The sequence below is a fragment of the Taudactylus pleione genome, unplaced genomic scaffold (assembly GCF_031769625.1).
Source record: "Taudactylus pleione unplaced genomic scaffold, aTauple2 ptg000201l, whole genome shotgun sequence".
NCBI classification, from domain to species: Eukaryota; Metazoa; Chordata; class Amphibia; order Anura; family Myobatrachidae; genus Taudactylus; species Taudactylus pleione.
Window position 1 is genome coordinate 6,454,225 of NW_028284603.1, and position 15,776 is coordinate 6,470,000.

The 15,776-nt window shown below is 45.6% G+C and overlaps 1 protein-coding gene across 8 annotated transcripts in view; it reads left to right on the forward strand.

The window, feature by feature from the left end:
- EHBP1 (EH domain binding protein 1) overlaps positions 1-15,776 on the forward strand; it is a 396,634-nt gene that overhangs the window by 174,132 nt on the left and 206,726 nt on the right. The window lies entirely within an intron of this gene.

A 15,776-nucleotide genomic window follows, 5' to 3' on the forward strand; every position in this document is an offset into this window, starting at 1 on the left:
TTCTTCCCATCAACATTCTGGAACTGCGGGCAGTATACCGGGCCCTGCAGTCATCCGGTCCCGCTCTTCACGGAAGGGCGGTTCAGGTGCAGTCCGACAACGCCACCATGGTGGCGTATATCAACCACCAAGGAGGAACTCGCAGTCGGGCAGCGATGTCGGAGGTGTCTCGCATCCTTGCTTGGGCGGAGTGTCACATTCCAGCGATCTCGGCAGTCTTCATTCCCGGAGTCCTCAATTGGGAGGCGGACTTCCTCAGCCATCACGACGTGCATCCCGGGGAATGGTCGCTTCACCCAGAGATGTTTCAGCTACTCGTGGGCAGGTGGGGGCTGACGGAGCTGGACTTGATGGCCTCCCGTCACAATCACAAGTTGCCCGTTTACGGGTCAAGGGCAAGAGACGCAGGCGCCAGTCTGGTAGACGCACTGTCGGTGAAATGGACGTTTCACCTGGCGTATCTGTTTCCTCCGATATCCTTACTTCCTCGGGTTCTGCGGAAGTTCAAGCAGGACGGCGGCACGCTCGTGCTGGTGGCTCCGGCGTGGCCCAGACGTCCTTGGTACTCCGATCTGAGGTGTCTCTCCATCGACGCTCCGTACCTCCTTCCTCAGCGTCGGGACCTGTTGTCTCAAGGGCCCTGCCTTTACCCGGATCTGGGTCGGCTGTCTTTGACGGCGTGGCTCTTGAGACAGCCGTCTTGAGGTCTCGGGGCTTCTCCAGTTCGGTTATTGGTACCATGCTCAGGGCACGCAAGCCTGCTTCAGCACGGATTTATCACAGGGTGTGGCACACTTACTTTCAGTGGTGTGAGTCCAGACATTATGATCCTCAGGTGTTCCGAGTTTCTAGGATCTTGGAATTTCTTCAATCAGGATTGGACCTCGGCTTACGCCTTGCATCTCTGAAGGTTCATGTGTCCGCCTTGTCCGTGTGGTTTCAACGGCGGATTGCAATACTGCCGGATGTTCACACCTTTTTCCAAGGTGTTCTCAGGATCCAGCCTCCCTTTGTGCCTCCTGTGGCTCATTGGGACTTGGCGGTGGTTCTGCGGGACCTTCAGGGTCCTCCGTTTGAGCCTCTTGAGTCGGTGGAGCTCAAGTGGCTGACGTTCAAGACCGTTTTTCTCCTGGCAATTGCTTCTGCCAGGAGGGTGTCAGAGTTGGGGGCACTTTCCTGTCGCCCTCCTTTTCTCATTTTTCACCAGGACAGAGCGGTGCTCCGCACTCGTCCTGAGTTTTTGCCCAAAGTGGTCTCAAAGTTCCACATTAATCAGGAACTTGTTGTGCCAGCTTTTCAGTCACCTGATCTTTCGGCTGGTGAGGCTTCCTTAGATGTAGTCCGGGCACTTAGAATCTACGTGGACCGGACTGCTTCGGTTAGGAAGTCGGATTCTTTGTTTGTCCTCTTCGGTTTTCACAAGAGGGGTTGGCCTGCCAACAAGCAGACGTTAACCCGTTGGCTTCGTTCAGTTATTTGTGAGGCTTATGCACAGGAGGGTTTACCTGTGCCAGCCTCTGTTAAGGCTCATTCCACTCGTTCTGTGGGTACCTCTTGGGCTGCTAGACGTGGTGCCTCCGCTATTCAGCTGTGTAAGGCGGCCACTTGGTCTTCCATTCAAACGTTTTTGAGGTTCTATGCGTTTGACACCTTCGCCTCTCAGGATGCATCCTTCGGGCGCCGGGTACTCCTTTCAGCACAGGAGCGTCCCCACCCTTAGTTGAACTGCTTTGGGACATCCCCAAGGTCAACCCTGTGGAACCCCTATGGACCCTGAAGTAGAAAACAAGAGATATGGTAAGAACTTACCTTTGTTATCTCTCTTTCTACGAAGTCCATAGGGTCCACAGGGCACCCGCCCTGACGCACCTGGCTTCATATGGGCTTTGTGGCTGGTCACCGGTTTTCCGTCTCCCATTTCTGTGAGTATGGTTTCTTGTGTGTTCCAGTCTTCCTTCTCTCTGTTTAGTCTCCTCCTCTGGCCTTGGCTGCTTACCAACTGAGGTGCTGTGGCTCGGGGGCGGGGTATAGAGGAGGACGGACCCAAGTGCATCCTGGGAGCAGAAAAGCTTTAACTGCGTGGTGCCCGTGGATCCAGATCCAGCTATACCCCAAGGTCAACCCTGTGGACCCTATGGACTTCGTAGAAACAGAGATAACAAAGGTAAGTTCTTACCATATCTCTTGTTTTTCCATATCTCCTAGTTGGTGCATAGGTGTATTCATTACTTGCTGACGCATTTTAATAGATCCACAGGTAGGGCTAATTATTTCAATTGTGATACTGAGGAGATCGCTAAAGCATGCACACATTCTTCCACCTTATAGTAAGACACCTGCCTCTGCTTTCTGGCAGCTCCTCTCTGGTCTGGTGCACTGATTGAACAGATTCGCACACACAGCAGACTTTGAAGGAGAGTGCAAAGAAGCTTTGTTCTGTCCTTTATCCTGCATGTTGAGGACACAGATCTAGTGAAATCATATTATATACATGTACTATTGTGGTCATAATTCGAGCCGCTGGTCATGCATCTAGAATCCCCCCTTCCCTGTGTGTTTTCCTATGAGTCCACCATTAACAATTCTTTGCGTTGATGAGCGAATACAGATGTTCCCGAACTCTGGGCCTGATTCAGTCCCGCTCGCGAGCGCTGAGCGCTCGCAAGCGGGTTGATGGTGCCCTAGTGCGCATGCGCACGAGGGAGGCTGCTCCGTCATGCGCATGCGCGAGACCCGGCTAGCGACGGGGAAGCCGTCGCTCCGGGTCTCGCACCAAAGGGGGCGTGCTGTCGATGTTGATTGACAGCACGCCCCCTTTGATGGGCGTGCCGAGAGAGTGGCTGCCAGACGGAGGCGTTCCCGTGGGAACGCCTACCGTCTGGGTCCGGCCCCACTGACATCACTAGTGATGTCAGTAGGAGTGATTTTGGCTCTGAGACAAAATCACTCCAGGGCTTGCGGTCACCGAGACCCTACCGCAGGGTCTCGTCGCAAGCCCGATGGTCGCGATGGTCTTGACCATCGCGACCATCTTTTTGGCCGCTCGCATATGCTGTGGGTGGTCACCCACAGCTATGCGAGCGGCCAGGAGGCCGCTCCAAGTTTAGGTAGGAGGGCCCTGATTCAGAGCGAAACGCTCTGGTCAGAGCGTCCGGCTCTGAATCAGGCCCTCTGTCCTCTAGGCACCCCAACGGTCCAGGTTTTCAGGATAATCATGCTTGGGCACATGTGACTTAATTAGTACCGCAGTCAATTTGAGGACCGAGTTTGGGAACCTCCTGAGCTAATCCATGGTTCCACCTGTATACTTGCCCCAAGTTTGTGGTGAGGCTGATGCTACATCTTCTCCACCACACACAAAACATGTAAAGCATAACAAGGTAGTGACTGCTTGGTACATATCAAGGATAAAAATGGATGAGCAAGTCAAATGGAATCTTGACTAGCTCTGTGCAACTTGCTCAATGAACCCTTCTTGCAAGCGCAATGCTTGCACTTAAATCCTTCTGCGACACTTGGTCTTACCCCATCTATCAATGAATCTACTCCTATATCTACTCCTATGAATAAAAGAAACCCTGGTAAAAGTGCACTCACGTATTTTCTCAAGCTTGGATCGTTCTGCTGATTGTTGCTGGCATAAGAACAACCTTTAAATCTACAACAGGGGTTCCCTACCACGGTCCTCAAGACACACTAACAGTCCAGGTTTTAAGGATAGCCATAGTTGAGCACATGTGACTTACTTAGTACCTTAGTTATTTTGATTTAACCATCTATGCTTAAGCATCATGGATATCACTAATACCAGGACTGTTAATGTGCCTTGAGGACTGAGGTTGGGAATCACTGATCTACAACCTCAGCAAAGTTAGCTACCGAAAGATCAGAATGTTTACTCACTTGAATTTATCAATTGCCTAAAAGCCTCTATGCTTTTGCAGGCGTTTTTATTTAACCAAATCAATGGAATAAACATATGTCACATATTTATATTCCTTGCTCTGAACATCCAAGCACCCTTAGTCAAAGCTCTCATTAACACTGGAAAGTTTTGGTTTATAGCAAACATTAAGGCAACACGACAAATGAGAGAGATGCTCTGGCATCTAGAGCACTAATTCCACATTGCAAATGACTGGCTATTTTTCAAAATATCTAGGAAACGATTGCACTAAGCTTCTCTAGAACATCATGTCCGACTCTTATCGCTACATACAGGAGGATGTAGTCTGGAAGCCGACGGTCTAAATGCCGCCCGCCGGCTTCCAGACTTTCTAATCCCGGCGTAGTACTAATGACAGGCGTCGCAAATTCGACACCCGTCATTAACCATACGCCGGAAGACCGACGCCCGGGATACCGAACGAATGTAAGCCAGGTGCGGACAGCCGCGCGAGGGGGGGGAGGGTTAGGTTTAGGGCTCCCGGGGGGACTTAGGGTTAGGCACCCCCCTGGGAGGTTAGGTTTGGGCTAGGGGAAGGGAGGGTTAGGCACCCCCGGGGGGAGGTTAGGGTTAGGCACCCCCCCCTGGAGACTTAGGTTTAGGCAACGGGGAAGGGGGGGGTTAGGTTTAGGCACTTAAAGGTGGGGATTAGGGGTAGGCACTTTGGGGGAAGGTTAGGGTTAGGCACCCCTAGGGGAGGGTTAGGGGGTAGAATTAGGTTAGCGATACTTACCTTAGGGACGATCAGGATCTTCACCCTTGCTGGGTTGCTGCTGTCGGGATTTGAATCATGCGGCCAGCGGTAATACTTATTACACCCTATACAGGATGTTAACTGCACATACAAATTCTTGAACTAAATGATGTTTTGTAACTATCCAATATGTATAATTATTGCAAATCTTCAATGACTACTCTGCTGCTACTGCTTTGAGCTCTCACCTGCACAGAGCTCACTATCCCATCTCCGTAGGCTACCTTTCCATTCAAAGGCTCCCAGATGAAGCTTTCATGCTCCCTTACCTCCTCTAAAAAAGTTGGCTATCTCCTCTAGTTGGACATCAGCTGCCCTTGCTACCATTCACCCATACTCCTGTAATATTGAATATCTTGTCTTTGCCGAACCTATAACGCAACTATTCACTTGTCTTTGTCAGGGGTCTCTCCCCAAACTGGACGATCTCCCATATTATCCCACTGTTTAAATCTGGTGACCACTGTGACCGAAATTTACTACAGGCCTATCTCCCTTTTATCAGTACTGCCAAAACTTCTGGGATGAAAATGTGGTGAATGGCTAGCAGAAGTCCTTCATAGGTGATATTAACCTGTCTAACCAATGCAGTGTGTTTTCAGCATTGAACGTTGGATAGTTACAGTATTGGACAAGTTTATTGATGACTGACTGCATGAGCTAGAAAACTAGAAATTGTACTGCACTGCTTTATGCTGCATACACACGTAAAGATTTTCTGTCCAACCATCCAACTAGTTGATTGGTTGTAATGAAAATCTGGCAATGTATGGGAGTAACTGATCAGCAATTTGCTCCTAAATGCCAGAAAACAGATGAAAATGGTCGTTCAGACAAGTTTGTTAAATGTATGATCTAAACAATTTGTTCAAACAACAGTTTTTGTCCATTTTCCAGCGTTTGGGAGCAAATTGCTTATTGTCATTTGCTTTCATACCTTACCAGATTTTCATTCTAACCAATCAACTAGTTGGATGGTTGGACAGAAAATCTTTAGGTGTGTACCCAGCCTAAGGTGCTTAATGCTGATGACCCCAGCTGCCTCCTACTTTAAAATCAGTTGATTTATATTCTAACTTCTTGTACTGGTTCCATATTATCATATTAAAGCCGGATGCACATTAGACGATCTGTGTACTGGACCAACGCACAATGCGATAAACGACATATTGTGCGGTCGTTTTACACCGCACGATATCTATGTCATTCACTAGCCACCTCCACAACCATGGGGGTCGTTCATTGAATTGACAGATTTTGCAGCATGTAGACTAGATCTGTTGATTCGATGAATGACCCCGCAGGAGCGTGCATGGTCACTCATAGTGGGTACACACTGGCCGATGTGGACGATATGTCGGTCCAATCCACCGGATCGGGCAACATATTGTCTAGTGCAGTGGTTCCCAAAATTTTCGAATAACTGCGCCCTTGAGTGTCAGCATTTCTTCCACGGCACCCCTGGGCCAAAAGTTTCTTATTGAGAAATTCAGCAAAGATTAAATACAGTAAATTGTTCTGTCACCCTTAGGTTCAGTTATGTGGTGGTTGACAGGGTTGCGCTTCTTTTTGTCCACATTTTTTAATTGGCAGCCATTAGCACTGGTTTTGCCTGTCACACTGACTAAATATCATTTTATTTGGTACTGGACCTCCAACCCGTGGCACCACTGCATGTGTCCTGAGACACCCCAGGGTGCCACGGCACCCAGTGTGGAAACCACCGGTCCAGCTTAACAGGCACTAGCAAGTTGAGGCTGATTGTAAACTTCCATTCTCAAACCTGTTAAAGGTAGATGTTCCACAAGGATTCATCTTGGGACCACTTCAGTATTGATATATGAACAGTATACCCTTGGAGTGAGGGAAAAATCCATCTATTTGTAGACCACACACAGATCAGACTAGCCTGTACAACTTTGGAGACTGCGTGCAGTGATGCAGTGACTTGCAAGATGACTTCAACATTGTTCATTACCAATACCCCAGTAAAATAATGGCTGCTTTATTTTCAACTACTGTATTAACCATAGTAACCATATAACCTACCCTGGTCCACCCCTATCATCACCTCCCCGCTCTCCCCCTATTGCAACCATGGAATTTGCACTATAATTACAATACTTAGGAATTGGACTTCAAACCTTCCTGGGACTGTGGTAGGGACTGTGGGCCTGATTCAGACCCGGACGCTATCCGCAGTGCGCTCTCGCTATTGCCGATGGTTGCTAAGCTGCTCATGCATCACAGTGTGCATGCGCAAACTACACAGTACGTTCGCAGATCCCTCGCTCGCACAGCAAAGCCAGCCCAGCAGAGTGAGTGACAGGAGAGGCCATTTGTGGGTGGTAACAGGGGCAGTCCAGTAAAAACGGTGGAGTGGAGGTGCGAACGCAGGCGTGCCTGAGTGTTTCAACGCCGTTTTAGAGGTGTGCATAATTAACAGGCAGCGTCATAGTACACGTCACCAGCCATTTTTTTGCTCTGTTTTCCTCGCAATGCTTGCGGTAGAAAAAAGCTACCACCACAAGCACTGCCTTCACATCTGATAGTGGTCGATGTACCAATGTTTTCACAAACTTCCAGGAGATGACGTGGGGCAGTGAGCGTCTCTGCATTCGCTAAGGGGAGTCTGCATACACAAAGTGAACTCTCGTACAGGTAAGATGGGCATGCTTATGCCTTGGCGAGCGATTGCTCCCTGCCGCGTCCCATTGCAAATATTTGCATACGCATCGAGCAAGCGTACGCTCATAGTGACCGGGTCTGAATCAGGCCCTGTGGACCATAGGGAAAAGCAGGACATGTACAGAAAAAGAAGGTTGAGATCGGAAGAGTTGTGAGCAGGGCTGTGGAGTCTGTACACTAAACCTTCAACTCCTATTATTTACTGCTGTCCAACTCCTTCATACTTGGCAAATGTATATTAATTAGTAATTACTAATGGGATGTAGTAAAATTGTAGCATTTTCATTACTGCCACTTACATAATCAGACTACTTAGTTTGATTGAACATAAGAAAGATATTTATTTTATTAATATTTCTGAACAAGAAAACTTTGCTAAATTCCAAGAAAAGAAATGTCCAAAAACGATGTATTTAATAAATAAAAAGAAAATAGGATTGTAGCTTTTAACAGAAACACGGGATCTACCTTAAACCTAAAGAATATACAAAAATTAATAAAGTCACTACCTGTACCACTACGCAGTGGCGGGGAGGAGAGGGAGGTCGCATCCGCCCAGTGTGCACATGGAGAAGGATCTGCCACTACCAACATTATCAGTGATGGTATATTATTATATGTTGCTTGCTTTACACTTACCCCCTGAGCAATGGGCACGTCTCCAACCTCACTGTGCAGCTACAGTTTTTTTCCTGTTGTTATCCTGTTGAATTTTAATGTTCCTAAACGGAGAAGAACCCAGCCTTGACCAAGTTGCTCCTACGTTAGCCCTGACCGTTTCTACTCCTGCTGTTTGAATATGGAGTAGGCACATTTCTACTGACTGCAACTCCACCCAAAGTTGTTTCTGACTCCAGAACTCTGACGTGGTGGTGAGGGTAGTATTGTTTGTAGTATGTTAAACTTTAATAAATTGATGGGTTTTCAAAGAGTGGTTTAAAATTTTGAAGACTGTGCGAGCGTCTGATTAGCGTTGTAAGGAATACCACAAGTGGCTAATGACACTGGATAAATATTGGGTTACAAGAGACCAGTGTGTGTGTATGTGTGTGTATATATATATATATATATATCTACATTAAAAATATATATATATATATAATACATACACATACATATATACACGCACACATGATTATGTTGCACATACCTTACACACATACACCCCTACTGTATGTCACACATACACTACACACACACTTACCTTGCAGCAGGTGCAGGTTGTAGATCTGATAAGGATGGGACCTGGCAGGCAGGCACCATGTTACTAGGCCCCTCCCCATAGCAACAAAATGCTGCAATTTGCGGGTCAATCGGGAGTGGCGGAGCCAAATGATGCAATTCTAATGGAATCACGTCATATTGGCCCGCGTCCTGATTGACCCGCGAATCGCTGCATTTTGCCGCGAGGGGGCGAGGCTTAAGAAGACGGTGCCTGCTCTCCAGTCTCACGGGTGGGGGGTTGGGTTCTGGGTACTTAGAACCCCACCCCCTGCGTGCGCTAGTGGTAGTAGTAGTCAAGGCAGAAGACTATAGGGAAGTATATCACTGCTTTGGTAGAATTTACAGTAAGAGTGTGTATATATATATATATTAGGGGTGTGCACCGGCCACTTTTCGTGTTTTGGTTTTGGATCTGGATCTTTCTTCGTGTTTTGGATCTGGATTGGTTTTGCCAAAACCACCCTTCCGTGTTTTGGGTTCTGGGTTTTGTGTTTTGGATCTGTATTTTTTTGAAAAAAAGCATAAAAACAGCTAAAATCACAGAATTTGTAGGTTTTTCTGCTCCTATGCTATTATTAACCTCAATAACCTTAATTTCCACTCATTTCCAGTCTATTCTGAATACCTCACACCTCACAATAGTGTTTTTATGTCCAAAATGTTGCACCGAGGTAGCTGGATGACTATGCTAAGCGACACGAGTGGGCGGCACAAACACGTGACCCATCTAGGCGTGAAACTGCAGTGGCAGACAGGATGGCATTGAAAAACTAGGCCCCAAACTGTACATAATGCAAAGAAAAAAAAGAGGTGCAAGATGGAATTGTCCTTGGGCCCTCCCACCCACCCTTATGTTGTATAAACAGGACATGCACACTTTAACAAACCAATCATTTCAGCGCCAGGGTCTGCCACACAACTGTGGCTAAAATGATTGGTTCGTTTGGGCCCCCACAAAACAAGCTGGCAATTAATCTGTCCCTGCACAAACTGGCTCTACGGAGGCAAGAAGTCGTCCTCATCCTCCTCATCCACAGATTCCTCACCCTCTTCAGTGTTATGTACATCCTCATCCTCACAGAGTATTAATTCGTCCCTGCTGGAACCACAGGTCCCTCTGTACGTTCTGGAGGCTGGTCTCCCTGGAAGAGTTGATCATTCATTTTATGAACATCATCTTCTCCACATTTTGTGGAAGCAACCTCCTACGCCTTTCGCTAACAAGGTTCCCGGCTGCACTAAACACTCTTTCGGAGTACACACTGGAGGGGGGGCAACTCAGGTAAAATAGAGCCAGTTTGTACAGGGACCTCCAAATTGCTTCTTTTTCCTGCCAGTACAGGTACGGACTGTCTGACATGCCTACTTGGATGCTGTCACCGATGTAATCCTTTAACAGACAGACGCACGCTTGTCGCTGCTGTTTTGAGGATTCAAGTGCGGCTACAGCCCACACAATTCACAAAGACAGAAAAAAAAAAAGAATATTTTTATTGTTTGTGGAGCACACTTTGAGGGTTACACCACCCTCTAACAGACAGACGCACGCTTGTCGCTGCTGCTTTGAGGATGCAAGTGCGGCTACAGCCCACACAATTCACAAAGACAGAAAAAAGAAGAATATTTTTATTCTTTGTGTAGCACACTTTGAGGGTGTCACCACCCTTTAACAGACAGACGCACGCTTGTCGCTGCTGCTTTAAGGATGCAGGTGCGGCTACAGCCCACACATTTCACAAAGACCGAAAAAAAAAGAACAATATTTTAATTGTTTGTGTAGCACACTTTGAGGGTGTCACCACCCTTTAACAGACAGACGCACGCTTGTCGCTGCTGCTTTGAGGATGCAGGTGGAATCTAGACGGGATTTGGAACCGAGGACACACTACCTCCATCAATTGTCTAAATCCCACTGCACTAATGTCGGATACCGGACGCACGTCTAACACCAACATAGCAGTCAAGGCCTCAGTTATACGTTTTGCTTCAGGATGACTGCTGTCGTACTTCATCCTCATCGCTAGGGACTGTTGGAGGGTCAATTGTTTAGTAAAAGTAGTGATGTTCCTACTTCCTCTCTGGGATGATGAACAACTCCCAGCAGCAGCAACAGCACTAGTAGGAAGTGGTTCTTGATCTTTCCCTATTTTATTTTTATCAGAGAAAGTTTGGTCCTCCATTTATGTTATATTGATATATATACGTGCGGCTAAAGCGCACACAAACACAGAAAATATTTTTTTATTTTTGCTGGAGAGTAGTGCACTTTGTGGGTTACACCACCCTTTAAGAAATGAGCCAGCCGGCTCTTTACTTATGGGACACAGGCGCACGCTTGGCGCTGCTCCTTTGTTGATGCACGTGCAGCCACAGTGCACACAAGTCACAAACACAGAAAATATATATTTTTTTGGTTTGGAGTGTACTTTGGGGGTTACAGAACCCTTTAACGGTCAAGCCAGCCGGCCCTTTACTTATGACACAGGCGCACGCTTGGCACTACTTTGTTGATGCACGTGCGGCTACTGCGCACACAATTCACAAACACAGAAAATAATTTTTTTTTTGGTTTGGACTGGAGTGTACTTTCGGGGGTTACAGCACCCTTAACGGTCAAGCCAGCCGGCCCTTTACTTATGACACAGGCGCACGCTTGGCACTACTTTGTTGATGCACGTGCGGCTACTGCGCACACAATTCACAAACACAGAAAATAATTTTTTTTTGGTTTGGACTGGAGTGTACTTTCGGGGGTTACAGCACCCTTTAACGGTCAAGCCAGCCGGCCCTTTACTTATGACACAGGCGCACGCTTGGCACTACTTTGTTGATGCACGTGCGGCTACTGCGCACACAATTCACAAACACAGAAAATATATTATTTTTTTAGCACTTGGGGGGAGCACCCCTGATGGACAGAGCACCCCCTGGACAACACTACAGCACCTCTTTAGGACTGGGACACTGCACAGGACTTTGGAGTGGACACAGCCCCTATGGAGAACTGACTGCACAACACAGTCCAGCCAGCCCCTATGGACTTTGAAGTAGTGGACACAGCCCCTATTAACAACAGCAGCACAGCACAACACAGCCAGCCCCTATGGACTTTGAAGTAGTGGACAACAGCAGCACTACACTACACTACACAGCCCTAACTCCCACCCTCCCTCTTCACTGTCCACAGCCGAGTGAGAAAATGGCGCCGACGTGGGTACCTTATATAGGATCCAAAACCCGCGAGACTCGGAAGGCGGGATGATGACGTTTTGCCTCGATTTCAGATCCGAGTCAGGCGGGAAAAGTCGAGCCTGATTCGGATCGGACTCGGATCGGGGGGGCTCGGGGGGGTTCGGATTTCAGAAATCCGAACCCGCTCACCCCTAATATATATATATATATATATATATATATATATATATATGTGTGTGTGTGTATGTATATAAAGATCTATATATATATATATATATATATATATATATATATATATTAATATTATGAAAAGAAATACGCCCGCTATCGGTTTTACCCATATCATACATGGTACCAGCAGCATGGCAATATTAATGCCATATATGTATACAAAACAGAAAAACTTTTTATATAGCAAGAGGCAGCACTCAGAGGCTGTGAAAAAGCTAAAAATCTGTGTTTGTTTATTTGCCGACTTTCAAAGAATGAATCTTTTGCTTCAGGACATATTTAATGCAGTGAGCAGAAAACTCCCCTAAATACCCGTCAGTGTCCTCAGAACCTCCTCCAAGTGCAGCGTGGACACCCTGGGCGTTTCCGATGAGTCTGTGTCAGCACCAGTGTGCGGCAAAGAGACCAGCGCACAAGCTATAACACCATCCGATGAGCCACAGGGGAACACGATTGACTGTAATCTACTTGCTATGAGGTTGTTATGGCAACTCCATAAGTGAGCTAACTAACATAAATACATTGATTTTGATGAGGCAAAAACGAACGGAAATTAGCAATCTGAAAAAGAAACACCGTTTTTTACCTCCTTCTCAGCCTCAGTGTGCTGCCTTCTTCACTTGCTGTACACTTGAGGACCTGTTCTTCTCAAGAATTTCACTGGAGCAGCTACTTTGCTGAGCAAGCCACAGGAGTGCTGAGTTATGTATATGTACGAGGGTGATTCGGTAAATAAGGTAACAAGACCTTTCACTGCATAAAATTTATTCAACTCGTTCATATGCGAATTATCAACAGTATGGCCTTGCTACAGATTTGTTTTCCCCATATTTGTCTGAGCATTTGTTTCAATGGTACACAGACATCTATCCCGGCATAGAAGAAATCCGTGTCAAGTGCCTGAAGCCAGGCCATGACGGCTTGCTGAACTTCATTGTCTATTGTGAATTACCTTCCATCCAGGTGCTTCTTCAATGGTCCAAAGAGATGGAGATCACTTAGTGCCAGGTCAGGGCTGTAGGGAGGATGGTCCAGTACCTCCCAATGGTAGCGCTGTAATAACTCATGTGTGCAGCTGACTGAGTGTGACCTGGCGTTATCTTGCAGCAATACGACTCCTGTTCGCAGGAACGCAGGTCGTTTTCAACTAATTGCCCTCCGAAGCTGGTATATTGTGTCACAATAGCGGTCAGCATTCACAGTATCTCCTTTGGTGAGGAAATCAACTAGAAGCACGCCCATGTGGTCCCAAAACATGGTCGCCATATCCTCCTTTGCTGACGGCGTTATTTTTAATTTCTTTGAAGGTGCTGACGGTGCGTGTTTTCATGTCATGGATGCTTGCTTCGTCTCTGGTGTCAACATGATGCACCCATGTATCATCGCCTGTAACAATATGCTGCAGGAACTGCACTCCCTCCTCATGGTACCGCGTCAAGTGCGTGAGAGACATTCCCATCCTACTGGTTTTGTGAACTTCTGTGAGTTGCTTCGGTCCCAGCATGAACACTTTTTTCCTTATTCCCCAGTTGTTCATGAACGATGTTATGCACAGTACTCGTTGAATTGTTCAGTTTGTCAGCAATATCACTAACTCAAGTGAGTCTGTCCTTCTGAATCAGACCTTCAACACAAATTATCATCTATGGTGGATGTGCTTGGCCGGCCAGATCGCTGCTCATCTTGAATGTCTGTTCAGTCCTGTTACCGTGGCATGAAGTTATCACCGTACACCTCGACAAGTTGGTGATGAATTTCAGCTGCTGATGTGCCCTTTAGACGCAGAAACCTGGACACACTATACACCTCAATGTTTCACCATGTTTCCGCCAGCCCCGCCATCTTACAACTGATGTTGGGACAGTATGACTGATATGAGGCGCAGTCTAATGGCCGTGACGGGAAGCAGTGGCCTACCTGCTCGGGCCTGGTGGGAAATTAGATTTAAATGATTAAATGGAGAACATTGCACACGTGAGAGGTCCTGTTACCTCAACCACCCTCGTATGTGTGTGTGTATGTGTGTGTGTGTGTATATATATATATATATATGCATGTATGTATTTTGGATAACTGAATATTCCGTATTTTGGAATAATTGCATGCCATAATGAAATATTTTGGGAATAGGACCCAAATATACACACAGAATGCATTTATTTATTATATACACCTTATGCACACAGCCTGTAGGTAATTTTATACAATATATTCAATAATTTTGTGGCTCAAACAAGGTTTGTGTACAGAAATGAAATTCATTTATGTTTCATATACACCTTATACACACAGCCTGAAGGTCATTTTATACAATATTTTTAATAATTTGTGCCTTAGACAAAGTTTGTGTACATTGAACCATCAAAAATCAAACATTTCATTATCTCAGTCATGCCAAAATGATTCTGTATTTCGGAATATTTGGATATGGGAGACTCAACCAGTATATATGTGTGTGTGTGTGTTTATATATCTATATAAGGAAAGCAAAATTAAAGATAGGACAATTAAATATATATGTATATATATGATATAAATATATCATTACCAATCTTAGTACAGTTCATAGTTTTAATCATGTTTATGATAAATATATGGCTGTGAATTTTAATTTATTTTATATTTTAAAAGGGTCGGTGTTGTGTCCAAGGTTATCCAGTTGAGTTGCCCAGCTATAGGAACTATTTCAAGTTTTATTTTGTTTTTTGTGTTGTTTTTTTTTTTACACAGAACCCTTTGTCCCTGTTACTAGCACTATTCAACCATTTAGTCTCGTGAGCACTAAACCAGTTTACTTATTCATTAATAAGACATTTATTTGACACCTTAATCCTTTTGCTCCCCAGAGGATCTTAGTCTTTTCACAGACTTGGTATACCTTTAAATTAAATGTATACTTGATGTGCGAGGAGTTCATTTAAAAACTGCTGAAAGGTTTTCACAAGTCTGCCAATGTTTTAACTGCCTGAGCTTCCGAGGACACACAGCAAAAACACGGGAGACACTACTGTCAAAAACTGCATTTCATGCATATCAGGACTTGTTTGAGTTAGATGATTCAAAGAAATTTTTTTTTTCCATTTTATTTTAATTCTGTTGCTAATTCAAATGGATAGTATTTACATTTTTCTGTTGGACTTTAGCTGCACATTATAATCAGATGCACTAATCTGTGCCGTTTTGCTGCCCAACTACTCTAGCCTTCCTCCCTCGCGGACCAATGAGTTTGCCACCTACTTTATAACCGAAATCAACCAAAGCTGCAGTTCCCAATCCGCCATCAGTTCGTTCTCCCCAGTGACCAAGAACAAATTATCTGCACTCCTGTCACCCCATTAACCTGTCCCTCAATTGTATTCCCTCTTAACTTGTCCACTCCCTCTTACCATCTGCATGCCCATCTTAAGTCTGTCTTTTTCCACTGGCCATTCACATCCTCCATTAAACACACCCTCCTCCTAAAGAAACCGTCTGTTTTTGGTATTTTCTTAATTTGGATTTGAAACAACAATATCGTTTAGTGGACACTATAGGTGCGCATACACACAACGATTTTTTGAACGATTATTGTTAAACAATATCGTTTAATGATAATCGTTTGTAAAAATCGTTCACTTTCTGAGTCAAACGATGAACGATTTTCGTTCATGCGCGTTCATGTTTGTACTTCAGTCAGACTTGTCAACTCAACGATTTTCAGTAAGGGAATATGCAAAAATCGTTTGTAGTTCTAAAAAATCG